At 55.8% G+C, this 12,562-nt stretch overlaps 6 non-coding genes across 6 annotated transcripts; 3 read left to right on the top strand and 3 right to left on the bottom strand.

Annotated features, from left to right (window-relative positions):
• Positions 1-288: 288 nt before the first annotated feature.
• Positions 289-361, top strand: TRNAV-AAC. The gene has a single exon. It is a non-coding gene; the product is annotated as a tRNA-Val (tRNA).
• Positions 362-1,091: 730 nt separating this feature from the next.
• On the bottom strand, positions 1,092-1,164 carry TRNAV-AAC. The gene has a single exon. It is a non-coding gene; the product is annotated as a tRNA-Val (tRNA).
• A 1,710-nt stretch (positions 1,165-2,874) lies between these two features.
• On the top strand, positions 2,875-2,948 carry TRNAI-AAU. Its single transcript has one exon. It is a non-coding gene; the product is annotated as a tRNA-Ile (tRNA).
• A 4,636-nt stretch (positions 2,949-7,584) lies between these two features.
• Positions 7,585-7,657, bottom strand: TRNAV-AAC. The gene has a single exon. It is a non-coding gene; the product is annotated as a tRNA-Val (tRNA).
• A 3,044-nt stretch (positions 7,658-10,701) lies between these two features.
• Positions 10,702-10,775, bottom strand: TRNAI-AAU. Its single transcript has one exon. It is a non-coding gene; the product is annotated as a tRNA-Ile (tRNA).
• A 1,435-nt stretch (positions 10,776-12,210) lies between these two features.
• TRNAV-AAC lies at positions 12,211-12,283 on the top strand. Its single transcript has one exon. It is a non-coding gene; the product is annotated as a tRNA-Val (tRNA).
• Positions 12,284-12,562: the final 279 nt, after the last annotated feature.

Here is a 12,562-nt window from a genome sequence, read left to right as displayed (position 1 = left end):
CAGAAGAGATGCGGACCCCAAGCACACCCCCCCCCCTCCCGGGAACCCCTGCCTGCAGCCTGGGAAGGAATTTGGACTCTGGGTTTCAGTTATGTGTGGTTACGAGTTACGGAGTTTTCTGTATTGTTATTTTAACAACAAAAAGTGTAAGAGAAACAGAGTCATCGTGAGTGACGATACGTACAAAGAAAAATCATTCAAAGTTACCGGGTTTGGGGGCACCCAGAAAATGGGTGTACGTTCCAGAAGACATTCTAGAAGGATTTTAGAAACAGCTCTGGCAGGTCGGTTTCCGTAGTGTAGTGGTTATCACGTTCGCCTAACACGCGAAAGGTCCCCGGTTCGAAACCGGGCGGAAACAGCCGCCCCCTCGCTTTTTTCGCACTTTACCCAGTGCTCCCAGTGCCTGAGACCCTGCGCCCTGCCCGGGGCCCCACACGAACACACACCTTTGCCACCTGCCCCAACGCCACCAGCGCGGACCCTTGCGTCCCCAAGGGCTTTCTGACAACACGGGCCCTCCTGCCCCCCCATCCCCCCGCTTCCCTTCAACATCACATCCCTCTCCCGCGGGCTGCACCCTAAGACCTCTCAGGCCCCTGGCGATAAGCCGTCCTCGACCCCGTAGTGGACACCCTCCGCGCGGGGGCCTGTGCCTCCTCTGTCCTCACGCAGCCTTTTCACGAAAACCTGCTCTGGTTTTACCAACAGCATCACCTTCCTGTGACGCTAAGTGCTGCGTCCTGTCCGGGAATCGCCTGCCTTCCTCGAGGGCACCAGGAGTTCCCCGCACGACCTTGCGTCCACCTACTGCTTTCGCCTGGGCCGCGGGCACAGGGCTGACCCGGGGACAGGCAGGGGCCGGTGCGCAGAAGTGACCCGCTGCAGCAAATGTGACCACGGGGAAACCGTCGGGAACCAAGGGCGATGCTCCCTGGACGCCGTCCATTTCCCACATCGTGTCCTCGCCGGACGCTGTCCCTGCACCTGGCGACCGGGCTCTATGTGCGGAGCAGGGGCACCGGAGCGGATCCGGGTGCTGGGTGGCGCTGGGAAGCATTGCGTAAAGCGAGAAAAAGCGAGCGGACGGCTGTTTCCGCCCGGTTTCGAACCGGGGACCTTTCGCGTGTTAGGCGAACGTGATAACCACTACACTACGGAAACCAAGCCGCACCCCGCTCGCCTCCTCCCCGATGGAGACTAGCCGGTCTCTGGGTCTCCCGGCTTTGTTCCCACTGGAGGCCTCTTTCCTTCCGGGAAATAGCAACCTTATTCCGCCTCTCTCTTGACTAAAAGCAAGAACCTTCGAGGCAGTGAATCGCTCCAAGGAAACACCGTCTAGGGGAAGAACGCCTTTCCAGATGCAGGACACAAAGTGTAGGCCGCCTCGGGGTCTGGCGGGTGTCGGAAAATTCCTCCATGGGGGGGGGGGGGCGGGTCCTGCTTACGTTTGCCTGACCTCAGAGGGCTCCGTGACCTGCATCTCCTGGGTGCCAGACACGGGTCCGGGCCGGGATACTGACCCGGATCCGGGCCCCGCTGCCGGCCCCGCTTGACCCACAGAAGCTGAGGCCCGAGAGGGGGGTGTGCCCACCTGCGTGCCGGGCGGAGTGGGGACGGCCGTGGGGCCAGACCGTGGGACGTTGCCTGGCGGGGCTCGGTGCCCACGACGCCACTGGCCCGGCGCGGCGGGGACATGTCACGGGCTCCTGCTACGCACTGGGCGCGCTCGGGTCCCATACCCGCCGCCGTCGCTAATCCAACAGCCGGAGGGCCGCGCTCACAAACTGCGCCCGCCACGCCTCAGGGGACTGCCAGTGACCTTTGGGAGGGGGACCGGAGCCCCATCTCCACGGCTCAGCAGGGCCCAGAGCTGGAAGGGGACGCGCCCCCTCACACCTGTGCGTAGGAAACGCCCTCTCATTGTGACGGTCATGGCGTTTCCCTGGGGACCGCGGATGGTTTTACTGTGGGTAGTGGCTATCCAGTGTCCCCGCTATTTGTTGCGAAGGCTACCCTTCCCCTCGGCGACTTGCCTGGCACCGTTGTTGACAATCAGCTGGCGATGCGTGCCCGGTGTTATTCTAGACTCTCGGTTATGTCCTGTGGGTTTGCACACCTATCCTTTTGCCAGGACCTCAGTCTCGGTTTCTGTGTCGTGACAGACAGTCTCCCATCAAGAAGAGAAATCCTCCAAGTCGGGTCCTCTTTTTGCAAAATGACGTTTCCTTCTGGCGTCTCTTGCGTTTCCAGGCGGATTTGAAAGACTGGCGTTTCCATGTCGGCGGGGCAGGGGGAAGACGCTTCCCGGGATTCTGAGCGGGATTGTTGTCATTTCACCCGGATGCTCGTCCCTGAGCGCAGGACGCTTCCCCGTGTGCGCCGATCCGCCCTGATCCCCCCTCTTCCCCGCGGTGTGCTGTCCGCTCCGCGTGTGCGCAGAGCACTTTCGCCGCCCGAGGAGAGCACAGCCTTCCAGAAGGTCCCTGAGGAGCGAAAAGGCACCTGCCCCCTGCGAGTAGGAGCGGAGTCCTCGGGGCCCTGCGGAGACCTGCTGTGCTCTGATCCCAGAGCTTCGGGAAGCCTTGCGTTTGCCGCAGGTGTTTTCCCGAAAAGAGGGAAACGGGACGCCCCGCCCCGCCCCTTCCCAGCCCGGTTTCTGTGCGTCTTTTCAGGTGGGACGTTAGGATTTGGGGGAGAGGAGATTTGCTAGTGGGTGCGGATCACGTGTGCCGGAAGGGGACTTTTTCTTTCAGTGTTTCTGTTGTGGAAAATTGAGTGGAATGAGAAAACTATGAAAACCTGGTTTTCCAGGAAGAGCTACCGCAGGAGCAGAGGCGGAAAGATTGAGGGACAGGCCCGGGGTGCGGGTGTGGCCGGTTAGCTCAGTTGGTTAGAGCGTGGTGCTAATAACGCCAAGGTCGCGGGTTCGATCCCCGTACGGGCCAGTGGTCCCTTTTACCTCCTAACCCCCTCAGTTCACAGTTACCTCTGCTCCCCCAAGTCTTACACTTTGGAGGTGTGAAGGATCACTGTCAACCACGTTTCCCCGCTGGTCGGTTCGTAGAGCATAAAACGATCACAGCGTCAGGGTCATGAGCTCACCCAGTACCTTGGGCACGGGATTCATTAAAGAAGAAGAAATCAGTTGGATTTATTATAACTTAAAAAAGCAACGGTGTTTGTTATTACTAGCGGAACTTATTTTGTGCATGGTATATTCAGTCATTTTACAATTAATTCTTTTGCCCAAAACCTTGCCCTTTGCCCATCTTCAGCCTTTACAACAATTTTGCAGCCGGAAAGTAGCGTTTCCAACTCTTTTTATGGAATTTCCAAGATACTCAATTTTTCCCCCCACACTTACTTGCTCCGAAGTATTTCATTTCCCCAACATTCGTTGAAGCTGATTTCTAGAGTCTGTAAGACAGCACTAAGCGATGTTGGGACATGTGTGGACATCGCTGCTGTCATCACGACTGGCTGGCTCTTCTGGCATTGAGGAAGTGAGCCCACGGGTGCCACGCATCCTGAAATCTGCCGGAGAGCCCACAGATCGTCCTAAGCTCCGCTAGACTTGCAAATGTCCTTCTAGACTTTCTGTAAGTAAAAATGCTTTCCTTCCCTGCGCCTAAAACGAACTCTCTGTGCATGTAAAGGCAAACATTCTCCCTGCTTTCCATGTATTCCATATTTTTAAACTGAGGGTCCATTGACTTTTGTGTCACCTGCTGAGACGTGCTTATGTTAGAAAAGCGTGTCACTGAGAGCAGGTCACTTGGTTTTGGGTCACGAGTGAAACCTGCCTGTGTCATGGTACTGAGTCTAGGTCCAAGTGTCCCCAGCGCACGTATCCACACCGGGTGTAAAGTCCGTGTTCCATGGCTGTTTATTGAATGAATGAGTCCTCACTACACAGTGCTGCCACCCATGCTTTCCTTCTGCCATCTGACAGGTGCAAAGAAAGGGATGCTCAGGAGTGTTTCATTATTTACAGTTCTCTAATGAGTCCGTCTAAGTCCCTTGGCATACATATAGGACATTTGAATTTTCTTTTCTGTGCACCGTGTGTTGATAGCCACACACAGGGGTATTCGTCTTTTTCTTACCGATTTGCAGGCTCTCGTTAAATATGAGGACCATTGTCATTTATCTATGATGTGAAACAAAAACATCCCAATTTGTCATTTGCCTTTTGACTCCCCTTGTGACTGATTCCGTCTTGCACAAAAATGCTCATGTTTGTAGTTACAATGCTCAGATTTGAGGTTTTAGTTTCCGCGTTTCCACTTTACCACCGTAACAACTTTTCCCTGTGTGTTCTTGTGGAAAGTTCACATTTCCGTATTTACATTTAAATCTGTGACCCACCGTGGTAAATGTGCCTATTTAACAGGAGCTGTATGATTCCTGCGCAGGGATCCCCTTGGCATCCCCGCCCTGTGGGCTACACGCCTCCCCCACTGTCGTGACCGGCGCGACAAACACCGAGGTCAGGGTCCTGAGGGTAGGGGAATGCAAGAAAAAAGGAGAGAAGAGAAAGTTTGGGAACAGGAGGGTCCCCTGGGCTGATGGCCCAAGTGACGGCTTTATTGTTGCTGTACACAATCTTTTATAACCAGACTCTTATGGGTTAGGTCATTCTAAGAATAAACAGGTTTCACATAATCGCTGCCAACCAAAACATTTAGTTCTGTGTTTCTTGTGCGTTTTCTAGACGGGTCACAAGACCTTGTTGATAAGATTGCTAGCAAAACACAGTTCCCATGTTTGTTTCTGTCTGACTCGGGGTAGAAAAAGGGAGGTAGCATTACTGCCAACACCTGCAGACCACAGGCTTCAGGAATTAACTCTCTCAGCCTTGACAAGGCTCTCGTATGCCCTTGAAAGTGGGGGAATGGGAGGGGGAACCACCGGGTTGGCTTGAGTCAACGGGGAACGTTGCTGGACCCGGTCTCAGCCTGGCACCGGGGCCCGGCCCCCCACACCCCACCATTGCTTCTCCCACTGATACAAAATGCTGTCCTATGTGGAAATCCTTGCTCATTTCCACATTTAAGTCGCAGTGATCCGGTTCCTTTGAGAGTAAAGGAGCATGGAACCTGGATCCCTACAAATATGAGTTTGAATTCTGTGGTTTCCCTTTATCTCCCAACGTTCTCCTTTCTGAAAGGGAGACACTCCCTGACTCCAACCCCTGCACGAACAGTAACTATCAGCTGGTTTGCAGGTATAAATCCCTTTCCCTGTGGCAGAAAGTACTCCTTTCCTTTAGAAAGTCTCTTTATTTGCCAAGTTTCTTGTCCTCATCCAGTAGCATCGTCCTGCTTCTTTAATATTTTAATCGTTCCTTCCTGATATGTCTAACTACGTGGAATTTCACCTCATTAGTGCACATATGAACCAAATGTTTGACTTTAAGTCTTTTCAATGAAAGCAACAGATTTTCACCAGTGAAGCTTCTGTGGCATCCTGGGCCCAGGGTGTCTCTTGTTCCTTCAACAGATTCCAAGTCTGAGATTTTTCTCAGGTTCAGAAACAGGGCAAAGTTTGTGATTATTACCGGTGTAATCCCCCTCAGTATCTGGCTTATCATCTCGTTTCCTTTGTGGACACAACCTGAGATGAACTGTGCCCACAAGTCTCTGGGAGGCAGGTGCTTGGCTGGGGCCCTGCCTTTGCTGCTTATCGTATTTCATGTCACCAGGAGGGTTCAGGCAGTGAAACTCTGTTAGCGGCTTCTGTTGCTGTGATGTCCTCTCATCCCCGTTGTTAGCAGAGTCTAGTTTTGTAAGAGCCTCTCTGACCCTCAGCCCCCACCCCCTGCAGAGAAGAGCTAACACAGAGAAATTCGATGTAGCTTTTTATGTGCTGCTCTAAAAAAAATTGCCTAAGATGAGATCGTGAAAATTTCTCCCATTATTTTTTTAAAGTGTATCTATTTATTCTGAAAGGGAGAGGATCCCAAGTAGCCTCCAGATGTCAGCACAGAGCCCCGTGGGGGGCTCGATCCCACAAACCATGAGAGTGTGACCTGAGCTGAAATCAAGAGTCAGACACTTAACCAACCGAGCCCCCCAGGCGCCCTCTCAGATTATTTTCACGGGAAAGTTCTCTCATTTTCCCTTTGGGATCAGCGTGCACCCCTCAGTCCCACGGCCTGGGGTGAAAGCCCCCCACACTCAGCTCCCCTCCCGGATCTGCAGGGTCAACCCGCCCTTCCCCCGCCCCCCCCCCCCGCCCCCGGCCCCGCTCCCCAGCGCTGTCCCTGCAACCGCGGAGCTCTGGGAGCTCAGAGGTTAGGGATCCGTTCCCTGGATGTGGAAGCGCCCGGCCCGGCCCTCAGCCCAGTACAGACACTGGGACCCCTGTGTCGCGGTTTTTCTTCTCCATAAAAAAAAAAGTCTGTGACCAAACACACCAACAACCTGCCATGAGGCCGCGTCCCGGTCTCCTGTGTCACCGCGGGAAAGCTCACTGGAGGCGTCGCGAGTCCCGCAGCGGAGCGGGCGCCGGGTCCCCGGCAGGGGCGCCCAGGAGCAGGTGCGGTGGCGGACACCTGCGGGCGCGCGTCCCGCTTCCCAAGGCCGTGTCCGCGTGTCCCGCGGCCTTCTGTCCGTCCCACGCCCGGAACCCCGCCTCAGCGCCCTCCCTTCCCCGGCCAGGACCGCGCGGTGCCTCAGGGGGCCGTCTGCGGAGCCGCCTCCGGCTGGTGGCCGCCCCGCCGGGAAGCAGGGGCCGCGGGCAGCGGGGGCGGCTCGGCAGGTGCGGCGGGTGCAGGGCGCGCGGACAGCAGCGGAACCGCAGGCGGACGAGGTCCCGGGGGCGCAGGTGCACCTGGAGGGGGGCTGGGGGGTGGGAGGGGCGAGAGGCAGGATGGAGGCGGAAGGTGCGCATGGTCTCCGCACCCCGAGTCCGCTCCAGTCCCCCTGCTCCGCACACAGGGCCCGGACGCCGGGTGCAGGGACAGCGTCCGGCGAGGACTCGATGTGGGAAATGGACGGCGTACGGGGAGCATCGCCCTTGGTTCCCGACGGTTTCCCCGTGGTCACATTTGCTGCAGCGGGTCACTTCTGCGCACCGGCCCCTGCCTGTCCCCGGGTCAGCCCTGTGCCCGCGGCCCAGGCGAAAGCAGTAGGTGGACGCAAGGTCGTGCGGGGAACTCCTGGTGCCCTCGAGGAAGGCAGGCGATTCCCGGACAGGACGCAGCACTTAGCATCACAGGAAGGTGATGCTGTTGGTAAAACCAGAGCAGGTTTTCGTGAAAAGGCTGCGTGAGGACAGAGGAGGCACAGGCCCCCGCGCGGAGGGTGTCCACTACGGGGTCGAGGACGGCTTATCGCCAGGGGTCTGAGAGGTCTTAGGGTGCAGCCCGCGGGAGAGGGATGTGATGTTGAAGGGAAGCGGGGGGATGGGGGGGCAGGAGGGCCCGTGTTGTCAGAAAGCCCTTGGGGACGCAAGGGTCCGCGCTGGTGGCGTTGGGGCAGGTGGCAAAGGTGTGTGTTCGTGTGGGGCCCCGGGCAGGGCGCAGGGTCTCAGGCACTGGGAGCACTGGGTAAAGTGCGAAAAAAGCGAGCGGGCGGCTGTTTCCGCCCGGTTTCGAACCGGGGACCTTTCGCGTGTTAGGCGAACGTGATAACCACTACACTACGGAAACTACGCCGCACCCCGCTCGCCTCCTCCCCGATGGAGACTAGCCGGTCTCTGGGTCTCCCGGCTTTGTTCCCACTGGAGGCCTCTTTCCTTCCGGGAAATAGCAACCTTATTCCGCCTCTCTCTTGACTAAAAGCAAGAACCTTCGAGGCAGTGAATCGCTCCAAGGAAACACCGTCTAGGGGAAGAACGCCTTTCCAGATGCAGGACACAAAGTGTAGGCCGCCTCGGGGTCTGGCGGGTGTCGGAAAATTCCTCCATGGGGGGGGGGGGCGGGTCCTGCTTACGTTTGCCTGACCTCAGAGGGCTCCGTGACCTGCATCTCCTGGGTGCCAGACACGGGTCCGGGCCGGGATACTGACCCGGATCCGGGCCCCGCTGCCGGCCCCGCTTGACCCACAGAAGCTGAGGCCCGAGAGGGGGGGGTGCCCACCTGCGTGCCGGGCGGAGTGGGGACGGCCGTGGGGCCCAGACCGTGGGACGTTGCCTGGCGGGGCTCGGTGCCCACGACGCCACTGGCCCGGCGCGGCGGGGACATGTCCCGGGCTCCTGCTACGCACTGGGCGCGCTCGGGTCCCATACCCGCCGCCGTCGCTAATCCAACAGCGGGAGGGCCGCGCTCACAAACTGCGCCCGCCACGCCTCAGGGGACTGCCGGTGACCTTTGGGAGGGGGACCGGAGCCCCATCTCCGTGGCTCAGCAGGGCCCAGAGCTGGAAGGGGACGCGCCCCCTCACACCTGTGCGTACCAAACGCCCTCTCATTGTGACGGTCATGGCGTTTCCCTAGGGACCGCGGATGGTTTTACTGTGGTTAGTGGCTATCCAGTGTCCCCGCTATTTGCTGCGAAGGCTACCCTTCCCCTCGTCGACTTGCCTGGCACCGTTGTTGACAATCAGCTGGCGATGCGTGCCCGGTGTTATTCTAGTGCAACTGTCAACTGCAGCGAGACCTTTGGAGCTGAGCTGGCCAATTCGTTCAGCTGGTTAGAGCGCGGCGCTAATAACACCAAGGTCGCCTGACCACCTGAGTTCAATGCTACCTGCAAAGATTTGGTTCTGCTCTCCTACGTTTTGCACTTGAAGGAGTTCTAAAGGATCACTGTTGCCAGGGCTCCCTGCTGGCTCAGTTAGCTCCTAGCGCCTATGGCTATGCATGAGCTCAAGCCCCACCTTGGGCAGAGGCTTCGTTAAGGGGAAAAAAAATCAAATGGATTTGTTATAACTTTTTATTTTTATTTTTTAAATTTTTAAATGTTTATTTTTGAGAGAGAGAGAGAGAGAGAGAGAGCGCGCACAAGCAGGGGAGGGGCAGAGAGAGACACACAGAAACTGAAGCAGGCTCCAAGGCTCTGAGCTGTCAGCACAGAGCCTGACACGGGGCTTGAACTCACAATCTGTGACATCATGACGTGAGTTGCCCTCACGAACTGTGACATCATGACCTGAGCCGAAGTCGGACGCTTAACTGACTGAGCCACCCAGGCACCCTGATTTATTGTAACTTTTTAAAAAACAATGGTGTTTGTTCCTTATGTAATTGTGGAACCTGTCTTGTTCATGGTACATTCATTCTATTATTTTACAATCAATTCTCTTGCCCAAAACCTTACTCTTTAACCTTTCCATCTTTAGCCTTTACAACGATTTTCAGCCTGGGAATAACCTTCCTAACTCCTTCTATGAGGTTTCCAAGATACTCATTTTATTCGTGCTTACTTGCTACAAAGCATTTCATTTCCCTCTTGTTCGTTGTAAGTGGTTTCTAGAATGTGTAAGACAGCACTAAGGGACATTGCGGAAATGTGGGCACATTTTGATTGTCATCACGACTGGCTGGCTTTTCTGGCATTTAGTCAGTGAGGCCAGGGGTGCTACCCATCCTGAAATCTGCTGGCGAGCCCACAGATGTCCTAAGCTCCACTAGACTTGCAAATGTCCTTCTAGATTTGTTGTTGTTGTTGTTTCTTTGTTTATTTGTAATTTAGATCCAAGGTAGTTGACATATACTGTAATAATGGTGTCAGGAGTAGAGTTGAGTGGTTCATCACTTACATGTAAGACCCAGTGCTCATCCCAACAAGTGCCCTCCTCAATGCCCATCACCCTTCTAGCCCATCCCCCCACCTCCCACCAGAAACCCTCAGTTTGTTCTCTGTATTTAAGAGTCTCTTATGGTTTGCCTCCCTCTCTGTTTTTATTTCGTTTCCTTCCTTTCAGACTCTTTTGTAAGTAAAAATACTTTCCTTGCTTGAGCCTAGAACTGAACACTCCTCGCAAAGTGGAAACCCCAGAAACTAAAAACTTGAAAATGTTGATAATTATAACCACAAACATGACCATTCTTTTGCAAGGGAAATCAATCATAAGGCGAGTCAAAAGGCAAATGACAAATCAGAATGTTTTTGTTTCACATCAAAGACAAGTGACGAATGGTCCTCATAATTAAAAAGATCCTACAAACGGGTAAAGAAACAAACAAACAAAACCCCCAAATACCCCTGTATGTGGCTATCAACACACAGTTGATAACACACAGTGCTGTCTTACAAATTCTAGAAATAACTTGCCAAAAAAAGGGGGGAAATGAAATGCTTTTCACCAGGTAAGTGTGAATAAAATGAGTATCTTGGCAATTCCACAAAAGGAGTTGAAAGGCTCCTTCCGGGCTGAAAATCGTTGTAAAGGCTGAAGACGGGAAGGTTAAAGGGCAAGGTTTTAGGGAAGGGAATTGATTGCAAAATAATAGAATGAATATACCATGGACAAAACTGGTTTCACAATTGCGTAATGAAGAAATGCCGTGGATTGTGGATTTGTTTAAATCTTGGTAAGACTGGTTGGTTTTTTTGTTTTGTTTTGCTTTATTACAGAACACTGACCAAATTGGGGCAGGAACTCAGGATCCCATGGGGAAGAGTCACATGTGCTACCAAGTGAGGCAGCAGGAACCCTGGTAGTAGGGATTCTTTAGAATGACTTCGAGTGCAAACTTGGGGGAAAAACCACATCTTTGTAGATGGCATTGAACTCCTGGTAAAAAGAGACGTGGCCAGTACGGGGCTCGAACCCGCGACCTTGGCGTTATTAGCACCACGCTCTAGCCAGCTGAGCTAACCGGCCAGGTCGGCTTTCGGGCACTCCGCTTTTTGGGACTCCACCCTAGGACTCCGCTCCTACTCGCAGGGGACAGGTGCCTTTTCGCTCCTCAGGGACCTTCTGGAAGGCTGTGCTCTCCTCGGGCGGCGAAAGTGCTCTGCGCATACGGGCAGAGCGGACAGCACACCGCGGGGAAGAGGGGGGATCAGGGCGGATCGGCGCACACGGGGAAGCGTCCTGCGCTCAGGGACGAGCATCCGGGTGAAATGACAACAATCCCGCTCAGAATCCCGGGAAGCGTCTTCCCCCTGCCCCGCCGACATGGAAACGCCAGTCTTTCAAATCCGCCTGGAAACGCAAGAGACGCCAGAAGGAAACGTCATTTTGCAAAAAGAGGACCCGACTTGGAGGATTTCTCTTCTTGATGGGAGACTGTCTGTCACGACACAGAAACCGAGACTGAGGTCCTGGCAAAAGGATAGGTGTGCAAACCCACAGGACATAACCGAGAGTCTAGAATAACACCGGGCACGCATCGCCAGCTGATTGTCAACAACGGTGCCAGGCAAGTCGACGAGGGGAAGGGTAGCCTTCGCAGCAAATAGCGGGGACACTGGATAGCTACTACCCACAGTAAAACGATCCGCGGTCCCTAGGGAAACGCCATGACCGTCACAATGAGAGGGCGTTTGGTACGCACAGGTGTGAGGGGGCGCGTCCCCTTCCAGCTCTGGGCCCTGCTGAGCCGTGGAGATGGGGCTCCGGTCCCCCTCCCAAAGGTCACTGGCAGTCCCCTGAGGCGTGGCGGGCGCAGTTTGTGAGCGCGGCCCTCCGGCTGTTGGATTAGCGACGGCGGCGGGTATGGGACCCGAGCGCGCCCAGTGCGTAGCAGGAGCCCGTGACATGTCCCCGCCGCGCCGGGCCAGTGGCGTCGTGGGCACCGAGCCCCGCCAGGCAACGTCCCACGGTCTGGCCCCCACGGCCGTCCCCACTCCGCCCGGCACGCAGGTGGGCACCGCCCCCTCTCGGGCCTCAGCTTCTGTGGGTCAAGCGGGGCCGCGCACAACGGGCCCCTTCGAGTCAGTCCACCGGATCCGGGTCAGTATCCCGGCCCGGACCCGTGTCTGGCACCCAGGAGATGCAGGTCACGGAGCCCTCTGAGGTCAGGCAAACGTAAGCAGGACCCGCCCCCCCCCCCCCCCATGGAGGAATTTTCCGACACCCGCCAGACCCCGAGGCGGCCTACGCTTTGTGTCCTGCATCTGGAAAGGCGTTCTTCCCCTGGACGGTGTTTCCTTGGAGCGATTCACTGCCTCGAAGGTTCTTGCTTTTAGTCAAGAGAGAGGCGGAATAAGGTTGCTATTTCCCGGAAGGAAAGAGGCCTCCAGTGGGAACAAAGCCGGGAGACCCAGAGACCGGCTAGTCTCCATCGGGGAGGAGGCGAGCGGGGTGCGGCTTGGTTTCCGTAGTGTAGTGGTTATCACGTTCGCCTAACACGCGAAAGGTCCCCGGTTCGAAACCGGGCGGAAACAGGAAAGTCTCCCGGGCGAGTGTTACTTTTGAGGTTTCCCTGGAGCTGCGCTGGGGGCACAAGACCCCCCTCCAAGGGGCCTTCCCTGGAGCCTGCAGCGCTGGGGGCCTGTCTCTTGGGGGGGATAGGTCTCCCCTCCTTCCCAAGCGCCCCCACCCCCTGCCCCAGGACTTCTCAGAGCTAAGGTCCCCAGTTAACGTATTTATTGCCAGATCAATACATTCAGATATTGGGTGAATTTTGAGGAGAGTGAGAGAGAGACAGAAGAGCGGAGGTGTCG

Source organism: Felis catus, chromosome B2, assembly GCF_018350175.1.
Source record: "Felis catus isolate Fca126 chromosome B2, F.catus_Fca126_mat1.0, whole genome shotgun sequence".
NCBI classification, from domain to species: Eukaryota; Metazoa; Chordata; class Mammalia; order Carnivora; family Felidae; genus Felis; species Felis catus.
The sequence above is the reverse complement of the archived record's forward strand: the minus strand, read 5'-3'. Positions and strand labels throughout refer to the sequence as shown.